The sequence below is a fragment of the Amia ocellicauda genome, chromosome 10 (genome assembly GCF_036373705.1).
Source record: "Amia ocellicauda isolate fAmiCal2 chromosome 10, fAmiCal2.hap1, whole genome shotgun sequence".
NCBI classification, from domain to species: domain Eukaryota; kingdom Metazoa; phylum Chordata; class Actinopteri; order Amiiformes; family Amiidae; genus Amia; species Amia ocellicauda.
The window spans coordinates 6,787,220-6,806,939 of record NC_089859.1 but is presented as its reverse complement, the minus strand read 5'-3'; the positions used below and the strand labels follow the sequence as shown (position 1 = coordinate 6,806,939).

The window sequence follows — 19,720 nt, the reverse complement described above, 5'->3', positions numbered from 1 at the left end:
TGTAAGCGTGCTTCTAAGCAGTTTCCTGGCACACTAAGGCGTTCTAAACAATACTATATCCACGCAATGCTCCAGTTTGGCTTCTACACATTATACATGCAAGACAATATAGTGTATGACCTTGTTCCTTAAACTTTTTTTTTTTTTTTCCACAAACCTGAAGGTTGACTTATTTTAATATCAGTTAACTGTGAGAGCCATCCACCTGTGAAATGACCTTGTTTGTAGCCTAATATGAAAGCATTCAAGGCGGTTTTAAAAATAGATATTTTAAAATCTATTCAATGAATGCAAATCAATCAGACGTCTCTAACGTTATTACTACAGTAGCCTTTATGTCTGTACCCTTTAAAGAATTTGAGGGATTCAAGCACCTCAAAAATATGGAAAACCTTGTTACTTCACATGCATCATTTTCACAAAGAAAACTTTACCGGTGTTACCAGACAACACTTAAGGTTGGAACCATTGCATTATTGTTAAGCATTCAATTAGGCTATACAATTTTAAATGTTTAAAAACTTAATTCATATCTCCACAATAAAAACATATATACAATATTTGTTCTACTTATAACTGAAGATTGAAGCTGAATAACTTGCTCTGTGTTGTCAGAATGACGCAGTGCTTAAACCAGAATAAATGTGGTAAATATGAATTGAATTTCAAGGGTCATTTATTGCTGGTATGTATTCCCTGGGAAAGTCATTCTAGGAAGTCTATTCCAGGCTATAATCTACATTGTCACTGATGCAAAACAATGAAATGAAACTCAAAACTTCCCCACTATGTAGCATTTTAAAGACCCCACCCCTTATTTGAGCAAAATAAGACAAAAATGGTAACAATCCAGATTTTGCTGCATAATACGCATAAGAAGGCCTCGGTTCTGTAGTCGCAGGCTGTGACTCCAAGGTGACAGTTTAAATAAACCAATGGCAGGCTGCCACGTGCTCATACACTTTTTTGGTGTAAGTTGTGAGTAAGAGGGCCCTGGAAGCCCCAAGACACAGTAAAACATTTTTAAAAATTTAAAAACTCCAGAGCCGCTCCTTCTCATCCCTGGCCCCTAAGTGGTGGAAGCCCTCATCTGTAACCCTACATCTTGACAGCACTTAGCTTTCACCGTCCAGGATGTAGGGAGTCACTCACTGTACTTGTGTAAATTGTAAATTGGAATTTGTAAAATGTATTATTTTGAATTGCTATGTTTAAGCTAAGTTGAATTTGTAATGATAGATGCCTTGTACTTCTCTGTATTTTTGGACTTTGTTTGCACTTATGTTGTAAGTCGCCCTGGATAAGGGCGTCTGCCAAGAAATAATAATAATAATAATAATAATAATAATAATAATAATAATAATAATAATAATAATAATAAAAGTGAAATTTGTTTTATGGGCTTTCGTGTGTGGTAGCTTTGGTTCTCAAGTGTTTAGAGGAGCAGTAACGTGATAATTGTGTTCATTTTGCAACAATGTGATGTAGTGATGTATTATAACTGGTTCAAATATGCACTTTGACAGTGAAATGAACTGTTCTTGCAAGTAGATCAAAGAAAGAGCAGGAAGCAAATATCCAGTCATTGTGATTATATCTATGCTGTAAATAAATCACAAATATATACATAACTCACTTTTGTTGAATTTACATCAAAGTAAAACATGAAAGTGACATAAAAGTATGTTCGCAGATGGTCAGGTGCATTCTTGTGTAATTTCTGTATTTATTTAGGTACGTGTTTATTTGAATGGTTGAAAGGTTGTGCAGCCAAATGTCATATCACTCTTTCCTGTTTGCTTCATTAAAGTCCTTACTTTCATGTTGCCTTCGGTGCTGTTAAAATTTTTATGACTGCACTGCAAAACTCATAGCTGACTTAACTGACTTAACTGACCTAAAACTATTGATCTGTTTAGTCTTTATTTGTTTTTTTAAGAACTGTGTAACAGTCTAAAGTTATCCACACTTGTGTCTAATTGGTTTATGTTACCAGAGCTCTATATATTGTGGTTTAATTTCTTACTGTTTTTATCCTTTTATATATGTTATGCACATTGCTTTTGTTCCTTCCTCAGACGGTTATTTGCTATCCAAACTAAAACTCCATTCAGAGATAGCTGGGAAGCCTTTTCCATGTTGATTGCCAGTAAATATGCTGCAGATGACTGCGTCTGGAGACACTTATTTTTTTGGTTTGTTTTTCATAGAAAACTGTTTATATCATACATCTACCAATACCTGGACAGCTGCCTTTTTGTCTAATACTAACTACCCACATATCAAGTACTATATTTTTAATTTGCCATTGTGTGTTTTTATTGTTTAAGTTATAGTCCACATAAAACAAGAGATTATAATTAGAACGTGACATATGTTTGAAACCAGAAGAGGCTACTTAACCCACTGAGGCAAAAACACTTTTTATTAAAATAATTTCCCCAAGGCACTAAATAATTGCTTCTTTTACACCCAAGTGGCAGAGATGCTTTTTAGACTTAACTTTAAATAGGTCCTTGAAACATAAAGATGAATTCTATAACTTGAACTAATTAGCTGAGATATTTCTATTTCCTTGACAGCTGTATGTTATTTCAAATAGAAAAAGTGAAAAACTTTGTGGGAATTTTACTTCTTATTGCTTTTTTAACACACCCATTATTTTCAATTCTGCAGGAAAATCGAGCCAATTTACCCTCCAGGCAGCCACAAATAAGATTAACTTCCAACCAGGCAAACATATTAATGGAATAAAGTACTCTTTGTGAAGTGTTAATCTTTTTTTAGTGATACCATTCACTTAATTCCAAATAATAGAGTTTTGTGGAATTCATACTGCATATTAATAATTCAGTACATGTTGTATGAAATAGGAAGTGGTAGTTTAGTGGTACTTTAGCTTCTCTGTTGCATTACTATTGACTTGCCAGAATTATTCTCACAAAACCTCATTAGTGGCGTTGTTTCAAGACATTGAATTTGTCTGTCAAAAAATACATTCATTATAAAAATTGGATAATTGGGTTTCAGAATATTGGACTATCCGGCCAAGCTGGAGAGGTGTCTGTTGTGTTTACAGTTACCCGTTGCCAATGTTTCATTTATGTATTCATTTTAGTCAAACTGGCAATTCAGCATTCAGTACGGTACTTCATTAGTTGGAGATAATGACAATAACATGCTGCAGCATCTGAACCTTCACTAGGGGGTGGACCAGGGTTGAAGTGTCAGACTACTCAGTTAGCAGTGCTACCGTCACTGTTACTAAGGTCTTTAAATAATGAAACCATTTGTCACAATGAACAACAGCCTACTTTTTCACCCCAAAATGAGTTAAAGCAACATGAAGAGGCAGCTTTTCCTCCCATTAAGGTTTCAGGTTGGAGCAGCTCCAGTGTTTATTGGGTCATAACAGTTTTAGGAATTAGGTGTAAAGACCCTTGGTTCATTAGATTTTAGTGTCCACTTTCACTACAATATTTCTGAATGATGCAAAATATAAAGACAAAGCCCAGATATGTTTCGTCTGCACCATTTTGATCTTTTTGGCTCACCGTTTCATCACAATGCTATTATCTCTATGTCAAAGCAGCCCATTTTAATAAGAACAAGCTTTGTATATAGTTGACTACAAGATTTAAGATGCTTTTTATTTCCAAAGTTTAGCTCTATAGGGTTGTCTGAATGATAAAACGGCAAGGAAAACTTTCTACAGATCCTGGAAGAAAGCAATTTAACCGAAGTGAAGCCATTCATTCCCTGCCTGTAACTGCCAGATGCCTATTCCATTCTTTTTTGCAAGTGGATGACATTTAGAAGGACAGCCACCATTACGGGTAAAAAGAAAAAAAATAGCATTCATCTATCAGACTTCAAATTCTTGGCCAGACACCGCCACGTAATCTAACAGTTTAATCTACTGTTATTGGCCACTAAAGACTCAGGCCATTTATCAGAAATGCAGTCATTCATTAGTGTGCGAAGCGCAACCATGAAACCTTGGCCAATTCTTTCTGGTTTCACCTTAAAAAAATAGATATTAGCTCTCTTTGGAGGCTATTACAGTTTTAATTAAAGCTCAGCTCAGAAACACAAGAAGTATAAAAGCAGTTCCTATAAAATGTATATGTATAAATGCATGTCCTTTTAAGAGGTGCATATGATCTCAACTTATCTTAAATCACATAGTAATCAAATAAGTAGCACTTCCAATCCTTGCACGGACATTAAGAATGGAAAGTAAATGCCATTAAAGTTCAGCAGTGGTTGCCAAGCATGCTGTATAAAGGCCAGGGCGAAACCTGCTTTGAAGGTTAACCGGATCGCTGAACTCATCCAGTTACACAAAAAGACCCCTGTGATCAACTTTGATATGAGAATACAAGCACCCTCAAGAGTTCGTTAAGGTGCACAATCACATTCAGATTACTTCAATGAAAAAAAATTAAAAATACACTCCGATTGTCAATGGAATTTATCTTTTCAAACCAGTTGAGATGAACTGGTCTAAATCCTCCAGTGAGGTTTAAATCAATTAATCAATACAAAAGATATGAACAGAAAACATAAAAGAGGTAAGGATTATGCATCACTATAGTCCCAATTTTTGAGGGGTAATAACTTTTTATTTGTATTACCACGTTCTCTGAGCAAGGTGCTAAAATTCAGCAGCATGGCTTTTGTTTCTTTCCTTACAACTCCTGTTTGTTTCCAAACTCAACTGCCTTTTTTAATCAATGCCTGCCTTCTGGTAACTTGGGTGGGGCACTAACAAGGGAAGCTGATTAGAAGCTGATGATACTTATATTCCCCTTCTTTTAAAATATAAGGATGACAAAGTTTTAATTGTAACCCCCCCAACCCCACAAAAGAAAATACATACAAAACATAATGAGCTTGGTATGCATTGCTTGATATTTGACAGTGGCATTACCTTGACTTCTGTTGATTTGAGGAAAGAGCAGAGCTGAGGGCTAATATGTAATCAGGCTGTCTGAAGCTGATCTGTATTGCGTTGTAAATCAAGGGAGATCATTTTGTTCTGGAAAGGGTGGTAACCGAATCTCTAATTGGTATGCAGAGACAGCAGCAGGGATGCGATAAAGGTCTCCTTGTCTACAGCTGTGTGGTTTTGTCTCCTTTGTAGGCATTCACCTCTTGCCGCACAGAGATATTGGGGCAGTAATGTTATCACTGACGGACAGAGAAAGTCAGACTCCAGTCCTGGGGGGCCGCAGTGTCTGCTGGTTTTTGTTCCAACATGAGATCCCAATTACTTAATTAATGTCATTACTTATGTGGGTAGGCTTATCTAAAACTTTAATTTAATTTTTATAGCCAATACCTTACAATTTGTTGAGTATTCAAAACATTGAAGCCACAGAACATTTCAGAGTCTAAAGAGAAGTGTAAATTCATGCAGTTAATTGTTTAATTAGATCAATTAAGGATCCAAGCTAGAACATGCCAATATGGCCGACACCAAGGGCTTTAAGTATTCTATTAGACTTGAGATAATAAATCATTTCATACTGGGTAATAAAACTAGGCCTGCTTTTCACCCTGAGGTCCCTTTTCATTGACCAGAGATGGGCTGGTAATCCAATTCCACAGAAGTGCATGCTGACCTCGGTATTAAAATAGTGACCTGAAAAAATAAATGTATCCTTAGCTGTGATACACATACACATTGTGTATTACTGCACAAATTAAGTCAACACTTAATGTGAACACCATTTCAGGAATATCATAATCAATAGGGACCTGACTGATTTGAGTATTGTGCAGCAGAAAGGGGAGTCCTGCCTCCTCATTTAAATGATTTTTAATTGATTACAGTTAATAACCAGTATGGTATTTCATAACAGGAAGACTTGATTACTGCAGCATTAGTATTCATGTTATGTTATCTGAATGTGCAGTTAGGATCACAAAACCTTTAGAAAAATACAAGGAACACTAGCCGCCAGTTAGACTGCCCAAAACTGAACTTTTTCAAAGACTTTCAAAAGTTATTGCTGTGACTTCAGCCATGACACTGAGTCATTGCTGGAAGGACCATCAGGCACAAATGTTCTCAGCACACGCCAGGAAGCAGAAGAAAAATGGAACAACGCCGAAAAAAATGAATCTATTGAATTCCCTGCATGCTCTGTCCTCTCACGGTGGAAAAAATAAACAGCAGGCTAAACAGAGTAACACATTATATCATTTAATTTCCTGCAGCAACCCTGAGGAACACTTCCAGAGAATGAGATTACACATTTGATAGGTGGTTGCAGAGTGATGTATTAATGTTATTTTGGCTTTCCACATTAAATCTAGCATGTGGATGTGATCTTATTTCTTACCACTGCTGTGGCAATCGCTTTCAAGCTGCATGTCTGATCATTTTAATATGTACATCAGACTGGAAAAGATAAGAATACATATTTGATTTAGGATAGCAAGGATATTTTGAGAACTGAAGCTGCAATTTGATGTCTGGTCTTGAAAGACAAATGCAGGCAGAATTTTAACTACTGTACATGGAATTTATATATTTAATTTAAAGACAAAAATGACAGAAATCTGACAGACAAATCTGTATCGGGTGTAAACAATTATAGATTTTGTTGTGATTGATTTGTTTTCCTTACTTGAACACACATCTGTAAAACATTTGGCTTTGGCTATGTTATACTTTGTCTCATTTTCAGTCACAAGCGTGTTTAGTTTTTATTGTTTGAGTAGACAATACACTCACACAAACATTGCCACATTATAAACAGTGCATTGCAGGCTGGAATCTCACACACCTGTCTAAAACACCTTTTTCAAAATCAGTCCAGCCACCTTTTTCTATCCTGGAAGGCAGATGGAAATGAATCGGCACGACTAGAGAAACAAACATTGCTTTGTTATACAGACCTTTCTCACAGAAACATTATTATGTTCAACAACATGGGAACAGCTAAAGAAACTATTAAACTAAGGAAGGGAATTAGCTTAATAGGAAAAGAAAACAAGAATGAAACTGATTTAATCAAAACTTCAAGCCACTTGCCAGTTTGCAAATTCCTAATGCATCCCTTGTTGGCATTGAATTTATTCCCTCGCCTACTCACTAGAAATCCACCATCAGGCACAGTTTGGATTTTGGCATTAGTGGATTGATGAAAGATTCAGCTGAATGTGGGAAAGTTGGATATAGTGGCTTTTCTTTGACATTTAAATCTGGGAGTTATATATAATACACTTTTTCTCATATTTGATGTTTAGCTTTGCCTTGAAATTGACTTTATCTCTATGCAGTCGCACATGGCTTAGTTCTGTCATTTGGCACACCCTCCTGGCCTCTTGGCCTGGGTCTGACCACAAGCAAAACAAGTCTGTTCGATGATATATATATACATATACATAGGCGCCAACTACGCGGGGGCTCAAGGGCTTCAGCACCCCCCGAACAGTGAAATGCGGGGCTCAGCCCCCCCTGGAATTTTGATGAGTTACTTAATCATTCAAGCAAGAAAATAAAACAAACACCCTCCCCCACCTGCCTCCCGCTCTTACCAGAGAAAACATCGTCAGCCCCCCCGCTATTGCTAATTATTTTATCTGACAGTGGTAGTAGGGGTCTCGGCGCCTATGTATATATATATATACAGTTAGGTCCATAAATATTTGGACAGTGACACAATTGTCATCATTTTGGCTCTGTACACCACCACAGTGGATTAGAAAGGAAACAATCAATATGTGCTCTAAGTGTAGACTTTCATCTTCAATTTGAGGTAGTTACATCCAAATTAGATGAACAGTGAAGGAATTACACCCATCTTTACATGTGGTCCCCCCAATTTTAGGGGCTCAAAAGTATTTGGACAAACTAACATAATCATTAATTAAATTGTGAGTTTCAATACTTAGTTGCAAATTCTTTGCAGTCAATGACAGCCTGAAGTCTGGAACCCATAGACATCACCAGATGCTGGGTTTCTTCCCTGGTGGTGCTCTGCCAGGCCTGCACTGCAGCTGTCTGTAGTTCCTGCTTGTTCTTGGTTCATTTTGGAAACAAACAATTTGGATGTAACTACCCTCAAATTAAAGATGAAAGTCTACACTTAAAGCACATATTGATTGTTTCCTTTCAAATCCATTGTGGTGGCGTACAGAGACAAAATGATGACAATTGTGTCACTGTCCAAATATTTATGGACCTAACTTTTTTTTTTATATATATATATATATAAATATATAAATATATACTGTCAGACAGGCCTCTGTAAGTGCTGGTTTTCTTTTGTAAATATCAATCTGTGTCAAACCAAGTCAAGACTCCACAAACTGATATGACTGATTTTGTCACAGGGGTATTTATTCTGTTGCCAATTTACAGACAAAATGAAACCCTAAAGGAGAATTCATGCAGAAGTATACCATTTGGAAACATTGGCCATTGGCATATGTTACCATAATTTGTATTCATGACCATTATTAGCCAGCTTTCAAAATGCCCAGGTCAAGTTCACCATTTTAACCAATTAATAGAAGCAACAGATAAGCAGGCATTTGTTTCCTATTTAAAACACTGGTATTGATGCTTGAGCAGAATACTGGATGGTAAACATTGTATCTACCTATCTATCTATATTGTTATTTACAATACTTCAATATCTCTTTTATTTTATTTTATTCAGCAGATAAAAATGAAAAACAGGTTATATTCATCTATGACACTAAATTGTCGGCTATTTAACCCAGATCTAATCAAAATTTGTATTTAATCTGAAGAAAATGCATTACTGGATTTCCCTGTGTGTTTACCATTGGTGCCATAAACACTCCCGCATCCAATACATGTTTAAAGACTCTACTGGTTTTCATTCTATAATGTTTGTGCATTCACACGTCATATTAACATATTGGGAATACCCTTTGTGGAGAGAATGTGACGGAGAGAGAAAAAAATCTGAAAACAAACTGCACACAACAGTGAAGTTACATGATATAGATTTTTACTCTGACACTTTATATGATTTAAAAGAATGAAAAAAAGACTCAAAATAGCAACACTAAACACATTTATTTAACACCTGTTATTGCGGTTTTGGCTTCGTTCAATGCCAACTCTTCAGGGCCAAAAAGGTTTAGTATGCAACATCAGTAACAGGCCAATCACTTCTGACACTGGTAATAAAGTCAATGGGAAAGCCCATTAAACAGTCCCCGAAGTCCCAAACCGATTTACAGATATGATATGTATGGATTAGTAAATCAGTCTGGGAATTCAAGGTCTGTGTAATTGTCTCCCTCTTTGACTTAGCGTTGCCACTGTCAGGAATGATGGGCCCGTGACTGACGAGTCATACTAATCAGCCTCGCTAATGAAGCGGTTTATTCAAGCGCAGCCAAAGAGCAGTAGTGGGTTTATGAATTTGCAATTAAAATCAGAAGGGAACGGACTGTACGATGTAGTTTCAGCAGCACTGGTAGTGAGTTCTATCAGTCCCTCATGACATTTCACTGGATGAACATCTAATTGTTCTGACCGCAGTCGGAGAAAATCAATCGTGTTAAATATACATCCTTTAAGTCTTCCACACTGAGGAAACTGGGCCCATAAGAGCATCTCTATTTAGCTCGAGTGTCCAGCTGTGCATTAGGACTCCCCTGTGACAGAAATTATTTTCATGAACAGCGTTGTTTCTATAATAACTGTAGCATATCCCTAACACCAGTGTAAGCAGGCACATATTAATATTTGATCTGTGAAAAGCCGTTTCTTCTTCTTCTTCGTTCTCTCGAAAATTCACTCTCAATGGACTATAAATAATTAAGAAGAATACAAGTCCAAAACTCATAACCTGCGTCACGCCAGTGTCTAGAAGGGATTGTGTGTCTCATAATTCAGTGTGTGCAGTAAATACTCATTTAACTTCAGACAGCATACAGCACGCACCAAGACTGTTATCTGAAGTATAATCATCACAATACTATCAATTATGGCACATCTACAAGAAGTAAATATTCTGAATTTATCCCCCTCAGTTAACTACAGTTGCCCATTAAATACCCAGAGTGCCCATAACTTATTCAGGCTCCAGTAGTTGTCCTTGGTAATGACTTTCCTCCTGAAGTCTTGGCAGTCTTTTATGCAATACACATCATTTAATTTAGCCCCTTTACCACACAGTCCGTAAATATAGTCCACAGTTCTTGAACAAATGTCATTTTAGTCGTCCACTTCTGACGGTCAAATCAATTTCAGTCCTGAACATTGTCTAATAAAACACTCTTCTGACATCATTACCAGCCGTGGGGACTCTTGCTTGAGGTTCCTCATCTGAAATTGACAGAGAAGAATGAATTTCAATTAAAACATGTATTTAAAAGGAGCTCTTTAACTGAATGTCAAACTATACCATCTTTCTGTGTCTGCCTGTCTAATGTCTAATATTCTTCATCTCTCTCATCCATGGTATGAATCGGCCTTCTGTATGACCATTTGAACACAGTCCTTCGTAGTACACAAAGCCAAGTTACCAGATGCAGATTAGTGTTAGTATCTGCTCCATATTGTGTTTGGTGTTGTGTGGCAGTTACAACACTAGTAAAGTATATTTGATTATCAATTATATATTTATTGAACGCTGATATAGCCTAGGGAAACAGACTAAGATAATCTATTGTCCTGTTTAATTCTTCTATATCAAGAATATGTCTTCAAAGGGTGGACATATACAAGACTTGTAGCAGCTCCTGTGCAAACTTGAATCATGTTTGTCCAGCTTTCTATCACAATCAAATATCTTTACCATAAATTCAGGAGGTTCAACACACTAAAACGCAGGTAACAATTCTCTCAGGTGTCTCCAGCTTCTGTACTGTTTACTCTGCAATATAAAAGACAATGATATATCTTTCATAAGCAATAATATAACAGCTATTCCTGAAGATTTACTCTCAGCCTGTTCAAAGGAAATAATCATCTTTCAGCACTGTTCTGTGATCCATCTTTAACATGTGGAATCGACTAATTAATGAATGAGATTAAGAGGCAATTGTTATCCCTGTGAAGGATTCTTTATTTGCATTGAATGGGGAGTGTGCGGCTTTAAAATAATGTTAGGCTATAAAGAACATTTATAACTTGTAGCACTCAACAACATAGTTTAACGATGTTAAGGTTCTTGCAAAGTGGGCTGTCTCATCTCGGCGAGTCAATCTTGAAAGGAGTGCTGAACAACGCCTGAAAAATATGCTTTTTGAATCAGTGTTCCAGAACCAGATAAAAGTTCAGTCTTAGTTAAAGCATCCATAACTCGCCAAAGGGAGAGAAATTCAGCAAGACAAATATATTAAGAATATTATATTCATGTAAATATAAATATATACATCATGGACTAACACATTAGTTACACTGTGTTAGTAAGCAGACACTAAAGCCACCATTACTGACTGCAGGATATTAAGTATCTTGAATTTGTGCCACTGCCTAAAATGTATACCAATCTGCTAGGCATGAGGGGGTACTTTGGTTTCACAGACCCAAACTAGCCAATGTTATTTTAGGTAGAGGTGTCCCAGAGTAGTGCTAATCACAGTCGGTGAAACCAGCTGTAAAAGGTTAGGACACAGGATTCTTCATAGCTTACTCTGTGCATCGAATTAATGCAAGATTAAACCAAATAGAAACCACAATCGAAACCAGAAAACAAAATCTGAGTTTCCCTTCAATATTCAGGCAGTGCTAGCTCCTTAATCACAATCCTTCCACAACTTTAATTGGATTGGTTGGCTTACATTTTATAATTTACATTGAATACAAAATTATTCCAAAACATTAAAGTGCAAGGAAATTTTTTTTGCTATGAAAGTGAAGATACCCTTTATTTGTGTCCAATCTCATCAGTATCAGTAACAGATTAGCTAAACCTGCATATCTGAGAGGACACTTAATCAATAGGCTTTTCTGATTCACTGAATATGGGAGAAACAAGGGGCATTTTGCATACAGCACACAAAACCCAGTAATCAGTTTCCACACACAAGCTACACACTCCAACAATGGACCCAGTGCTTGCCTTAAAATGTCGATAGTAAATGATGTAGAAGACCTGCACTTTTATATGAATGGCCAGTTTGAGAAGTTGATGGCAACACTTTCTCAGTATCTCATTGTAAAGTTTCCAGTTTATTCCAGTTGTGGGGTAAATCCAAGGAGAGCAAGTATTAAAAAAAACATCTGATTACTGTTCATTGTAAGAGTACAACTTACTGTTTCTAAGACAGACTGCAATATCGTTTACCCTGAAAGTTGCTTTGGACAAGAGCTTAACACAGATACATATTATTATTATTATTATTATTATTATTATTATTATTATTATTAATAATAATAATAATAATAATAATAATATACAGCCAGTGTGTCACACCCTAGATACTAAAACATATGCTTACAATACATCTTAAAGGAAACAGAAGAGGATTTTAAATGTAGCCATACCAGATCATATCTTGCAGTGAAAAAATAAATACACAGATACAACAGTAAAGTAGTTATGATCTTTGCAATGCACGATCAGTAACTAAACTCCACACCATTATCAACCACATTTGATCCGGAATGGTTGTGTTATTAACCTATAAAGCAGCACATGATTAACAAGAACGTAGTGGTGTATTGAAAGTGAATATATCAGCACTGATGTAACTATTCAAGATGTTTTAGTTTTGCCCGTACATAAGGTACACGTCATTATTATCTTAATATTGTATAGACATTTCACAGGGAAAAATGTTCAAAACAAATGCGTTGTGGTTTGACCTTCTCAAAACCTGCACTGGTGTTCGTGGAGTACATCAAAACAACAGTCCTTAAAAAATCACATTATAACAATAAAATACTTTTTTTGCAATCCAGAGCTAAATACATTTATTTAAATATGAATAAAGCGACAACCGCTCCCTATAATTTCGTAGTTTCTGAATATCCCTCACTACTCAATAACGCATTGAAACATTGAATAAATGACGACTAATATTGAGTGTAAATGTGAAAATTAAAGATTATTTCCTTCACAACATTTTACCATCCTTCATTCAACAAGTACCCTTACTTACACAGTGCATAAAGCCATGTTCCCCATGGAGTTTCACTTGAACAAATGAACATCAGATGATGTTAATAATAATCATGACAATCATAATATTTTTTTTTAAATGAATTATACAAAGTGTCAATAGTTTATATATAAGAGATGACACCGACTTGCTTACCTCGGTTACTTGTTTCACGACCCTCCTCATCCACACGCTTCTCAAGGCTAAATGTAATCGTTATCGACGTCTCTGCAAATGTACCACAGGATCACATAGAGGATGAGTAAGATGGCAAAGAGGAACAGACCGATGAAGATGGCTTTGGTGACGGGAGAGACCAGGGTCTGCATGGCACCGCTGGCAGTTGACAGCAGCCCGGTTTGCACGCAGCCCAGATGTGCGCATCCCTGCACAGCTGCCCGGACCCTCAGCGCACGGGGCATGCGCGGAAACAACCAGGGGTCGGACAGAGTTCACAGAGCACAGGACTGACCCCTTAGCATCAATGCACATCAAATGACATGAATTGAATACTACATATGCAGGAGATCTACTGTATTGCGCTTTTTTCCTAAGTCTTAATAAGTCGAGAGGTAATTAGCTTTTAAGTAAATCATTTTGCATTTTCAAATACTGTAAGACTGAAATTGCAGTTTTGGTAATACCAGAATACTGGTTGCAATTTATTATTATCCAATTAGTATTTATATACATGTATATAAAACATATAAATAACAGATGATACATTATTTATAAAGACTTTCGATTCTCACTGTATGTGCAAAGTGTTTTATAACTTCTGAATGTATTTTTATGCTAATGTCCCTAATGACCAAGATGGTTTCCTTTTGCTGTACAACTCATTTGAAATATATCTTATACAGCTGATACAAGAGACAACATTAACGTGCACAAAGTGAATTTAGTACAGGACAGCAAACTTCACAGGAGGGACAAGATAGTGTACACCTGCCAAACGAAAGCACAAACATTTTCCTGTGATGTCTGCAAATTCAACATACAGCTGTCAGGAAGCCCTTGAAAACCCCGAACTCAGCAGCAACATTTCCAATAAACGCAGAGCTGGAATGTGAGTGCAGTGCTGCAACCTCGAAGGAAGCACACAACATTTATTGTCATATTTATATTTTGTGTTGTATAGATTCGCTTTATATAAGATATATACACTGAAAAACATATACACGCAACATGCAACAATTTCAAAGATACACGCCTTTTCTTTAGATTTTTGTATAAATTGTACACGTTTCCCTCAACCTTATGAAAATGGAGTATATATACAAAGTGTAAAAGAGGGTAAAGAGAAGACATTTATAATTTGTAAATTGTGTATTTTAGGACATTCATACTTACTTGACCGGCCCTGGGCCGCCTCAAATTTAGTCCTGCTGTTTTTCTGACCCTGTTCCCATTTAAGGTTTGATAAGGCCTAAGTGCATTCACATATGCGGCTGAAAATAATAATTCAATAAAGTTGTGTGGTCTTGTTCAGAATTGCACAAAGCATTTTACACCTGAAACTGCATAGTCAATATCAATGTCCTTGATTTGGACCTTTGACCTCTCATTTCAGGTCAATGGAAAATGTTACCACTTTTACCTCTATAACGCCTCAGACAGGAGACAGACCCATAGCCTATATAGAACACATACAGTGAAACATATATGGACTTTCAATATATGACCTTGAATTTGATCTTTGACCTCTCATTCCAGGTCACATTCCGTACCAGTAATTAAAAAAATGTTATCCTAGAAGCAAAGCTCAAACCTGCTATCGGACTTCAGATTTGTAATGTACAAAAATGTAATGCTCAAAGTTTACTGCACCCTTAATCTTGACCTCTGACCTCACCTTCGATGTCAATCCACCCATCCATCCATCCATTTTTGAACCTTCAATGTCAATCAATGCCTACAATTGTTTATATTGCCCTAATGAGTGTAGATAGGCTGATGATTGCTACAGAACTCAGATAGGAACTCATATGAGGTCTGTTCAAAAATGTCCTCCACTGTGACCTTTGTCTTCTACTTAAGGTCAGAGTGAGAACTAACTCCTTTCACAGTGCAGTTAGGCTCATACTTACAGTGGAACACATATAGGAACCCATGTATGATCGATCTGAAAATGCCCTTTCTGATGACCTTTGACCTTCCTGTCAGGTCAACTGCAATATCCTCCAGAAAAATGATATGATGCTGCTTTGAAGCTACAATTATTTAAAAGGTATTTAACATGCTGAACTGCTTATATTCATCAGATTCTATTTTAATTGGTCTTAAAACATCTTTTACAATGCAGATAAAGTTTCTAGAAACTTCTAAATTTAGTTAATATACAGTTAATATAATTTGAGTTATTATTAATTTTGTAATTAATTATTATTACAGTTAATTTAGTGGTGATAAGTCAGGATTTCAGTTCAGTAGTGCCAAACTCACACATACACTGATCAGAGACCAACATTTACCAACAGTGTTGTATTACTGCTTTCCGCACATACAAAATCAGTATCAACATTAGTAAGTTAGTTGAGGAAAACAAACAAAGAGCTCTACAGAAATCAATTAATGATGGCCGTTCGACAGGAATTTTCAGATTTAACATATTTGAGAGTCTTTGTTTTCAGAAGATGTTCTTTAGACTTTAATGGCCCAGCAGAGTCTGGTGTGCTCCATTTCTGCAGAAATGCACACACAGCTCGAAGACGGCACATTGTGCTTAGGAGTGTCTGTCTTCTGTTTGCATCCAGTTTCTCCTTATTATACTCAACAGGGTGAAATTTGTTGAGATGCTTTTTCAAATTCATAGCAGTTCCTGTCGCATTGTACAACTATCGAGCTTCTGTTCATAATTTCTTAGCGGTGGCTTCACAAACACAGTTTAGTACTAGTCTCTGACTATCAGATTTGATATGAGGTAGAGAAGTCTGAGACTAGTGCTAACTGAGGTCCGCATCTCTGACCAGTGATCTATTTCTACAAGTTCTGTAGTCTGACCTACATATGTAGCCTACTTGTATCTGAAACATTGTTGTACTTGAAATAACCCCACATTATAGCACATCTTTCACTCCCTGTGTTCGTCTTTGTACCGAGCAGATCCGCAGGAACAGAAAAAATATTTTAAACGGGACTGTTCCGCCAGTGGCTGATGTCGTGATCGCAGTCCTCCCTCCTCACTCTGATCTACAGTGCACCTGCATTGAATTCACAATATAGTATAGATATAGACAGAGGCGATTTAATCCTACCATGGTCCCTTGGGCTACAACTTTTTTGGAGGCCCATGTTGACCTCATCAGCCTACCGCCTGCCGGCCTAACAGCGTGCAGCGTTCACTACCTTTCATGGATACACTGATTCACAATTTGCATGTGCTAAATACATTTTCAACCTCTTATGCGCGCATGTAGGACACACACGTCACGGTTATTTTCTCATCTAGAGCGCGAGAGTAGCTCACACACAGCCAAGTAAAAAGATGTATGTATGAAAAGTTACCATAAATAACACTTCTGAATTCTTTCTGTAAACAAACCCCATTTTGACCCAGTTAGCGCGCACATTGACGTTGTTGTCCATCTTGCCCCAGCGAGCGGGATCTGTACTACATGGGTCGTCTTTGCCAACATCATTGAGAGCCATGCTGACATCTTCGTTAACTTTGTGCTTCACAATTGATGCCTCAGGTGGAGCAGCATCATCGATTGTTGTACCTTGACTGGTCGACTCACCAACAACACCTAGCTTTTTGTATGCTGCCTCAATGACTGTAGAATTATCCTTCGCACACGAGGAAGAGGAGGGCACTGCAGATGATGATGAGACAGTTGCTCTCCATGCTGGCTAGCGAAAAGTCAGGCGATGCTGTTTCTCTGGCAACTATTCATGACATTTACTTTGAAGTGTTGGAACTCCAGAAGGGAAATATTTTGTTGTAAAGGCAAAAACTTGATCTAGAAATCAAAATGTTAAAGTTAAAAATTGCAATTTGAGTTTTAAGGGGAAGGAGAAAAGTATTATTGTAATTATTAAGAGTTGTTGGTTGTTAATACAGTTGTCATTCATAATAAAAGGTACCAGATTTGAATTGTATTGTAATAGTTCACCTAAATGTAAGTTTTTATTAATTAAATATTTCAGTGTCAATTTAGTTTCAACTATTATTAGTCAAACTTCCATTAATTTGTATGTAATTAAGTGTTTCAACATTTGTTTTGAGCTTTTGCATTTCTGAATTATTTATGTAAGAAGGGTTTTGCCTGTCCTTAAATATCCTCTCAATGAAATGCCCTTTCATGAACAATTTCCAAATTACCTGGCGTATGTGCTGCCACCTTGATTTCATGTTAGTTTGTATAGTAAAAGATACCTTTTCCCAATTTATGCCTGGTGTAAGGTAGGCTTAACAAATGACTTAAATGTAAGACCAAACTGATTTTATTTTGTTTTGTTTTGTTTTGTTTTGTGTAAGACCTTTTGTGCAACCAGCCCCCGGGTTTCAGCCCAGATAAGCCTGTGCATTAAAGCGTCAGTGGATACAGATATCCATACTGTTCCCCAGGCTGTACTGATCATGCACAGTACAGCCTGGGGAACAGTATGGATATCTATAGATCTATATATGACACCACATACACACTAATCAGAAGAGTCTTAGTTTGAAGTGAAGAACATTTTCATTTTATTCTGTATGGAAAAAATGTAACAATCTTATGTTGATCCATTATAACTCTCCAGCTTCCATCTTCCCCGGAGAAGCTGTGGTGTGTTTTTACAAAAGGCCCTCTCTTCCTGGCCTGCTCTGCTCTGGCCCGACCGGCGCGTGACAGGACACTTCTGCTTGAGTTCGCATCATGTCCGTTCTCCTTCTTGATGAGCTGCTGTTGCGCCATGATCTGCTCACGGTGCGCCTCCAGCTCTGCTTCCTTGTGGAACTGGACGACTTAGGCCCCTGGTCACCCCTCCTGGGGACCCAGTTATCCTGAGGGAGGGCAGAAAGAGTCAGAGACCATTGTAGGTAGAGAAAACAAGAGGCAGACACGGATTGAGGGGCGGGAAGCTGAAAGAAAGAACTCCCCAAATCCCACAGAAACACATGTGATCCATCCAGAGAAATAGTAAACAGTGCATTAAAGCACGTTGGGCCCCGGGGCTATGATGTTTTTCCAGCCCCCAAACCCCGTCCAGTCCATCCCACGCAGCGACAAGCAGACATTGTCCAGTCTGAAGTGTCCACACATGGCAGTCTGAAGACAAGCTTGCACACTGCCAACTATGATATGCTCACATGCACTGTCAATGGAAAGAAGTGAAACGAGCCACACTTGATAAGTTACCAGTAAACAAATCCTGCAGCATCAACATTTGATCTGCATGGCTTATCACATCAGCACCAACACCACAAGCAATAAGCAACACAAGTGTCCCTCAGTCCAGGTCCACAACACACACAAGTGTCCTATAACTCACGATCAAAAACAGAGCTCGTAGGCTGGCTCCCCCTCCTGTTAAATAAACAGAACAACCACAATTAATCAATACCCAATAACAGGCTTTAAGTCTAGAGAGACGGCCTACCTTACACGTGTTTTCCTCTTGATTTTCGGGAAGTCCTTGATGATGTCACCAAAACCCAAGGTCCGCTGATTGTGCTTTAAGGGCATCAGAGTGAGTGATCAGTCTGTCAGCCCCATTGTAGACACCAGACCAGATGTGATAAATTGTGGAAAAGATGCTCAAGAACACAGTTAGTTCATTGCCTTCCAGGTATAATTAATTACTCACAACACAGACAGAGCATTGAAAACGTGATTTCAGGAGGAGTTCATCACACTGACTAGGTCTCAGTCTGTGCTGAAGAAACCAATCCTATGACTCTTGAGTGTTATAGCCGGGGGTCCAGCCCTGGTCCTGGAGGGGCCCCTACCCTGCTGGCTTCTGTTCCAAACAAGCCGTCAATTACTTAATTAAATCCTTAATTGAACTAATCATTTTCTGACATCTGACTTATCAAACTGTGTAACTCGTAACAAGTTGGTTCATTAAAAAGAGAAGGTCCTTATACTATTTTATACTTAAAAGCCCAACTGTTTACAATAATTAAAATGAAATGGATTCAGTAAAAAAGGCTTTGAGCACAAGACACCACTCCACTCCACTATAACTTTAAGATGAAGACATTTCTAGTTTATTTCTGACCTCAATATCAGAATCCCCTTTTCAACTCAAATTACAGAATTGACAAAAGCAAGCCGCTAATATAAAGAAACACACAGCAGTAACATACAGAGATGTATTCAACACAGCAGAGCCCGACCAGCTGAATGGTTGTTTTTTGTTGTTGTTGTGTTGTGTGTCGTTCTGACGGGCTTGAGACAGGTGAGCTCTTGCACAGCTGAGGATCTCTCTTGAACAATGATTTGTAAACATCTGTGGTTTTTAAATTCAAAAACCACATTCAGGGGATTCATATATATAATTGTTTGAAGTGTTTATGAGCCGCGCTAATTTTCAAAACAATGAAAATGGTGTCTGTATGACTTAGGTTTCTTTGCTAATCACATTTCTGTATTCTTTCTATATTCAATGATTTTTGGAAAGAATG

The 19,720-nt window shown here is 37.4% G+C and overlaps 1 long non-coding RNA gene across 2 annotated transcripts; it reads right to left on the bottom strand.

Moving 5' to 3' along the window:
• Positions 1-8,331: 8,331 nt before the first annotated feature.
• Positions 8,332-13,501, bottom strand: LOC136759597 (uncharacterized). 2 transcript variants are annotated; one of them, XR_010820062.1, is made up of 3 exons: positions 13,264-13,501; positions 10,797-10,874; positions 8,332-10,324 (listed from the first exon to the last, which is right to left on the bottom strand). It is a non-coding gene; the product is annotated as an uncharacterized LOC136759597 (long non-coding RNA). The 2 variants fall into 2 exon arrangements; XR_010820063.1 differs by lacking the exon at positions 10,797-10,874.
• Between the last annotated feature and the right edge of the window lie 6,219 nt (positions 13,502-19,720).